The sequence below is a fragment of the Hylobates moloch genome, unplaced genomic scaffold, assembly GCF_009828535.3.
Source record: "Hylobates moloch isolate HMO894 unplaced genomic scaffold, HMol_V3 SCAFFOLD_4, whole genome shotgun sequence".
In the NCBI taxonomy this organism is placed as follows: Eukaryota; Metazoa; Chordata; class Mammalia; order Primates; family Hylobatidae; genus Hylobates; species Hylobates moloch.
Genome location: NW_026652279.1, coordinates 51,835,699 through 51,841,145, shown reverse-complemented (window position 1 = coordinate 51,841,145; position 5,447 = coordinate 51,835,699). Strand labels below are relative to the sequence as shown.

At 41.7% G+C, this 5,447-nt stretch overlaps 1 pseudogene; it reads right to left on the bottom strand.

Moving 5' to 3' along the window:
- Nucleotides 1-2,865: 2,865 nt before the first annotated feature.
- Nucleotides 2,866-3,825, bottom strand: LOC116466319 (nuclear transcription factor Y subunit beta-like; annotated as a pseudogene).
- Nucleotides 3,826-5,447: the final 1,622 nt, after the last annotated feature.

Here is a 5,447-nt window from a genome sequence, read left to right as displayed (position 1 = left end):
CAGAATTCTTGGCTGATAATTGTTTTGTCTAAGAAGGCCAAAAATAGGTCCCCAGTCCCTTCTAGCTTCTAGGGTTTCTGGTGAGAAATCTGCTGTTAATTTGAGAGATTTTCTTTATAGGTTACCTGATGCTTTGCCTCACAGCCCTTAAGATTCTTTCCTTCATCTTGACTTTAGATACCTGATGACCATGTGCCTAGGTGATGATCTTTTTGTAATGAATTTCCCAGGTGTTCTTTCAGCTTCTTGTATTTGCATGTCTAGATCTCTAGCAAGGCCCGGGAAGTTTTCCTTGATTATTTCCTCAAATATGTTTTCCAAACTTTAGATCTCTCTTCCTCCTCAGGAACACCAATTATTCTTAGGTTTCGAGGTTTAACATAGTTCCAAACTTCTTGGAGGCTTTGTTCATTTATTTTTATGAGTTTTCTTTGTCTTTGATGGATTGGGTTAATTTGAAAGCCTTATCTTTGAGCTCTGAAGTTCTTTCTTCTGCTTGTTCAATCCTATTGCTGAGACTTTCCAGTGCATTTTGCATTTCTCTGTGTCCTTGATTTCCAGAAGTTATGTTTTTTTAATGCTCTCCATTTCACTGAAGAAATTTTCTCTCATATACTATATCATGTTGTTGATTTGCTTAGGTTAGACTTCACTTTTCTTTGGTGCCTGCTTGTTTAGCTTATTAATTGACCTTCTGAATACTTTTTCTGGCAATTCAGAGATTTCTTCTTGGTTTGGATCCATTGCAGGTGAGCTGGTATAATCTTTTGGGGGTGTTAACCGTATTTAATCATATTACCAGAATTGTTTTTCTGGTTCCTTCTCATTTGGTTAGATTATGTCAGAGGGAAGATCTAGGATTTAATGTCTGCTGTTCGATTCTTTTGTCCCATGAGGTGCTCCTTTAATGTGGTGTTCTCCCCCTTTCCCTAGGAATGGGGCTTCCTGAGATCCCAAGTGTAGTGATTGTTTTTGCTCTTTTTGGTCTAGCTGCCCAGAGCAGCTACTGGGCTCCAGGCTGGTCCTGGGAAATGTCTACAAAGAGTCGTGTGATGTGATCTGTCTTCAGGTCTTGCAGCCATGGATACCATCACCTGCTCTTGTGGAGGTAGCAGGGGAGTGATGTGAACTCTCTTAGGGTCTTTGGTTGTGTTTTTGTTTAGTGCACTGGTTTTGTGTCTCTTGACCTCCAGCCAGGTGGTGGTGCTTTCAAGAGTGCATCAGCCTGGGCACAGTGGCTCTTGCCTGTAATCCCAGCACTTTGGGAGGCTGAGGTGGGTGGATCACTTGAGGCTAAGAGTTTGAGACCAGCCTGGCCAACATAGCAAAACCCCATCTCTACTAAAAATACAAAAATTAGCCAGGCATGGTGGCACATGCCTGTAGTTCCAGCTACTGGGGAGGCTGAGACAGGAAAATCACTTGAACCTGGGACGTGTAGGTTGCAGTGAGCTCAGATCACACCACTGCACTACAGCCTGGGTGAAATTCCATCTCAAAAAAAGAGCACATCAGCTGCGGCCCTATAAGGAAGATGCAAACTTGCCTCAGGACACCTGGTTAAGTACTCAGGTTTCTTAGATGGTGGGCAGGCCCACAGAGCTCCCAAGGGATTCTGACCTTTATCTTTGGCAGCTGGGTCAAATAGATAAAGACCACCAGGTGGAGCAGGGATAGGCATGTCTGAGCTCAGCCTCTCCTTGGGTGGGGATTGCTGTGGCTGAGTTGGGGGATGGGGGTTTGGTTCTCAGTCCAGTGGAGTTATGTTCCCAGGAGGATTATGACTGCTCCTGCTGACTCACCAGGGAAGTGGTTAGAGTCACCAGGGAAGTGAGGGAAAACCAGTAGTCACAGGCCTCACTCTGCTTCTACGCAGCCCACAGACCTAAAGGCCGGTCTCACTTCCACCGTGCCCCAACAACAGCACCGAGTATATTTCCAGGCAGCCGGTGACCAGGGCTAAGAACTTGCCCCAGACTATGAGACTGCCCATTGAGAAGCAAGCAGACTCATAGTTTTCCAGCATCTCAGGGAGCCTGCAGTGGTGATCCAGTTCCTTTGAAGTGTCTGTGGATTCTCTCAGCTTTCCTGGTAAGTTCCTGTGGTAGTTCTTTTTTTTTTGAACTCTACCCTTATATTTTATTAAAAGGGCAAACATCATGAATTAACCCAGCTGCTTACTTGAATTACAAAAGTAACATGATTCAATATGACAATAAGAAACTGTCCACAAATCTCTGACAGTAATAAATTGCAATATACAATGCATTCAAGAGTCATACAGAGCAAAAAACTCTCAGATAAAACAAAAATATTTTAATACCTGGCTGGGTGTGGTGGCTCATGCCTGTAATCCCAGCACTCTGGGAGGCCGAGGTGGGTGGATCAGGAGGTCAGGAGATCGAGAACATCCTGGCTAACACGGTGAAACCCTGTCTCTACTAAAAAATACAAAAAGTTAGCCGGGCATGTTGGCTGGTGCCTGTAGTCCCAGCTGTTCAGGAGGCTGAGGCTGGAAAATGGTGTGAACCTGGGAGACGGAGCTTGCAGTGAACCGAGATGGTGCCACTGCACTCTAGCCTGGGTGACAGAGTGAGACTCTGTCTCAAAAAAAAAAAATAATAAAAAATAAAAAATATATATTTTTAATACCTTTAAAATGCAAATTTTTCTTTAAAATCATTGATGGAAAAGATTCTCAAGTCAGAATTAACACCTCAGTTAGTGAAGCATCAGGAAGCTACATTACAGCTATTTAATATACAAAGATACATCTTTTCACCAGTCATTTTCTTCTGATGTCTCTGTTCTAGAATCATACAGACTCTTATTTCTCTATACCCTTCATTCCATCATTTCTTCAGATCATGTAAACTGAATTTGTTGAACACCAGAAATCTGTTGTGTAAACCATAACATTTTGTTGTTGACCATTTGTGGTTATTAAGCCAGCTGGTAACTGTTTAGTAAATGCCTCCTCTGTAAGCTCTTCACTTAGTCCATCTGTAGCTGTGACTGCTCCACTAACTCCCTTTTCTCCTTTCATAGCCTCTCTGAAATTTTGAAGGTATAATTTCAGAGGTTTCACATAACTGTCTAGGCCTAAGGTAGACATGGTGATATGGTTTGGCTATGTCCCCACCAAATCTCAACTTGAATTGTATCTCCCAGAATTTCCACGTGTTGTGGGAGGGACTTAAGGGGGGGTAATTGAATCATGGGGGCTGGTCTTTCCTGTGCTGTTCTCATGATAGTGAATAAGTCTTGTGAGATCTGATGGGTTTATCAGGGGTTTCTGCTTTTGCTTCTTCCTCATTTTCTCTCATGTAAGAAGTGCCTTTCGCCTCCCACCATGATTCTGAAGGCTCCCCAGCCACGTGTAACTATACGTCCAAGTAAACTTTTTTCTTCCCAGTCTCGGGTATACCTTTATCAGCAGCATGAAAACAGACTAATACACATGGCAAAAAGAATATCTTCTCCATTGATTGTTTTCTGTTTCTCTTGATGGCACCTTTCACTTGCTTCAGATGTTATAAAGCTGATGAGCTCACTTACAGATTCTTGGACACATTCTTTGGCATCTTTTGCAATCTTTCCTGTTTGAGGTATGGCATTTTTCATTATCCTAGCCACGTTTGTTATTGGAAGAGACATATCTTGTTCTCTGAAACTTACTTTTGAACCATTTGTGTCTTCTTGATCACTCATGCTCTCCTCAGTATCATCATGAGGCTGTATAACATAATGACTTCCTCCAATATAGTCTGCACAGGTTCCTAGTTGAGAGGCATCTGTTGTAGAACTGTCATCATCCATTGTCATAAAATATTGTCAAAACTGTGTTGTCAGTGGTGCTGAAGAACACCTGTCTAAAAAGGTGTCTACTCTTTGCTATTTCAACCTCCAGTGCAGCCCTGGTTGGCTCCCATCTCCAATCTGCTGTTTTGCTGGAGCTGTTCCTGAGGTAATTCTGAGACTAAAAGTTCATGATGTGGGTTTCCACACACTGCTCTGTCCTTCCAAGCAGGAGCTGCAAGTTAGTCCTGCATCCTATCTGCTATCTTAATCCTCTATTCATACATATACATACATATATTTGATTTCTATCAGCTTTCTTCTTTTCTCTATATTTTCTTAGCTTTTTTTCCTTAAAAAATATTTTTTGTTCCAGTTTTGAGTTGGGTCTTTTGGTTTCTCCTTTTTACATTGAAACAGTTGTTAAATAATTGTTGATATTGATCTTTCCATTCATAGTCTGTTCATATTCAAGAGGCACCAAAAAGCTCATTAGAAGTCAAATCTCTATGGGGAGAGTGGGCCTGCTGGTTGGTGGATTCATGAACACCATAGTGATTGGGAAGAGAGTCAGCCTTTTAATTGAAGGACCTACAAAATGGCACAATAGGAACACTTTTTTTTTTTGGGAGGGTATAGAGTTACACCCAAGAATCTCTTTTTTCCAGCTTTTTGTGGTAGGGTGCAGAGAGAGGAGGATCCTTATACTCAGTTGCTGGAATCCTGAGTGAGGCAAGGAGAAGGACAGAAAACAGAGAAAAGAAAATGGAGAAGAGTATGCATACCTCACCGTGTTTTTCATCACATACTCTCTCCTGCTCTCCGCTGTGCTCTGTTACAAAGTCCAGAGACTTCCTGAGGATAGCCGACTATTCTCCTGCCAGTGCAGATGTATGTGAGAAATAATCTTCTCGCTACAGGCATGTAGGAGAGGATCTGGGTGTTCCAACTCCCATGTTTACAGTCATCTAACTAATCTTAGTCTTTTCAGACCTCAACCCACCCCACCTTCCTTTGCATCTGGTGCTCCCAATAGCTGAGGATCTCAAAGGCTTTGGGAAATTACCTGATGGTTTAAGTTTACCTTCAGCACCTGGATTTCCTTACTTTGCCCAAGAGAGTCTGTTACTATGACTCCTTCTGCACTACAAGGACCCTATTTGTCACTGTAGGTTAATAACAATTTTTATTTTCTTCAGTATCGTTTCTGCATTTTACTGCCAGTACCTCAGACTATAACAATATAAGCCACCTCCCTTTTCTTCTGATTGTGTTATCTTTTCAAAGTATTAGGTTGCTGCAAAAGTAATTGCAGTTTTTGCCATTACTTTTAATGGCAAAAAAACTCATGTTTTCATACATCCTATTGAGCACCAAAATATTTTTAAAATGTGCCTGGTTTCTGGAGTTCATAAGTGATCTCTAATTCTGACTTATAGTATAATACTAAAAATATTCACTTTCTCTTGTTCTGCAGAATTTTTTGAGGCCATCGTACTGGTTCTTCTATATTGAGTTAGCTGCACTGTGTATACTGTTGTTTAAGATCTCTCCTAAATTCTACAATACTATGCTTATTTGGGCAGTTCTCAACAGCCTTTTCTGCTCAGCCCATTTTGCTGGGCTGTGGTGGGATCTTCAAGTTCTTT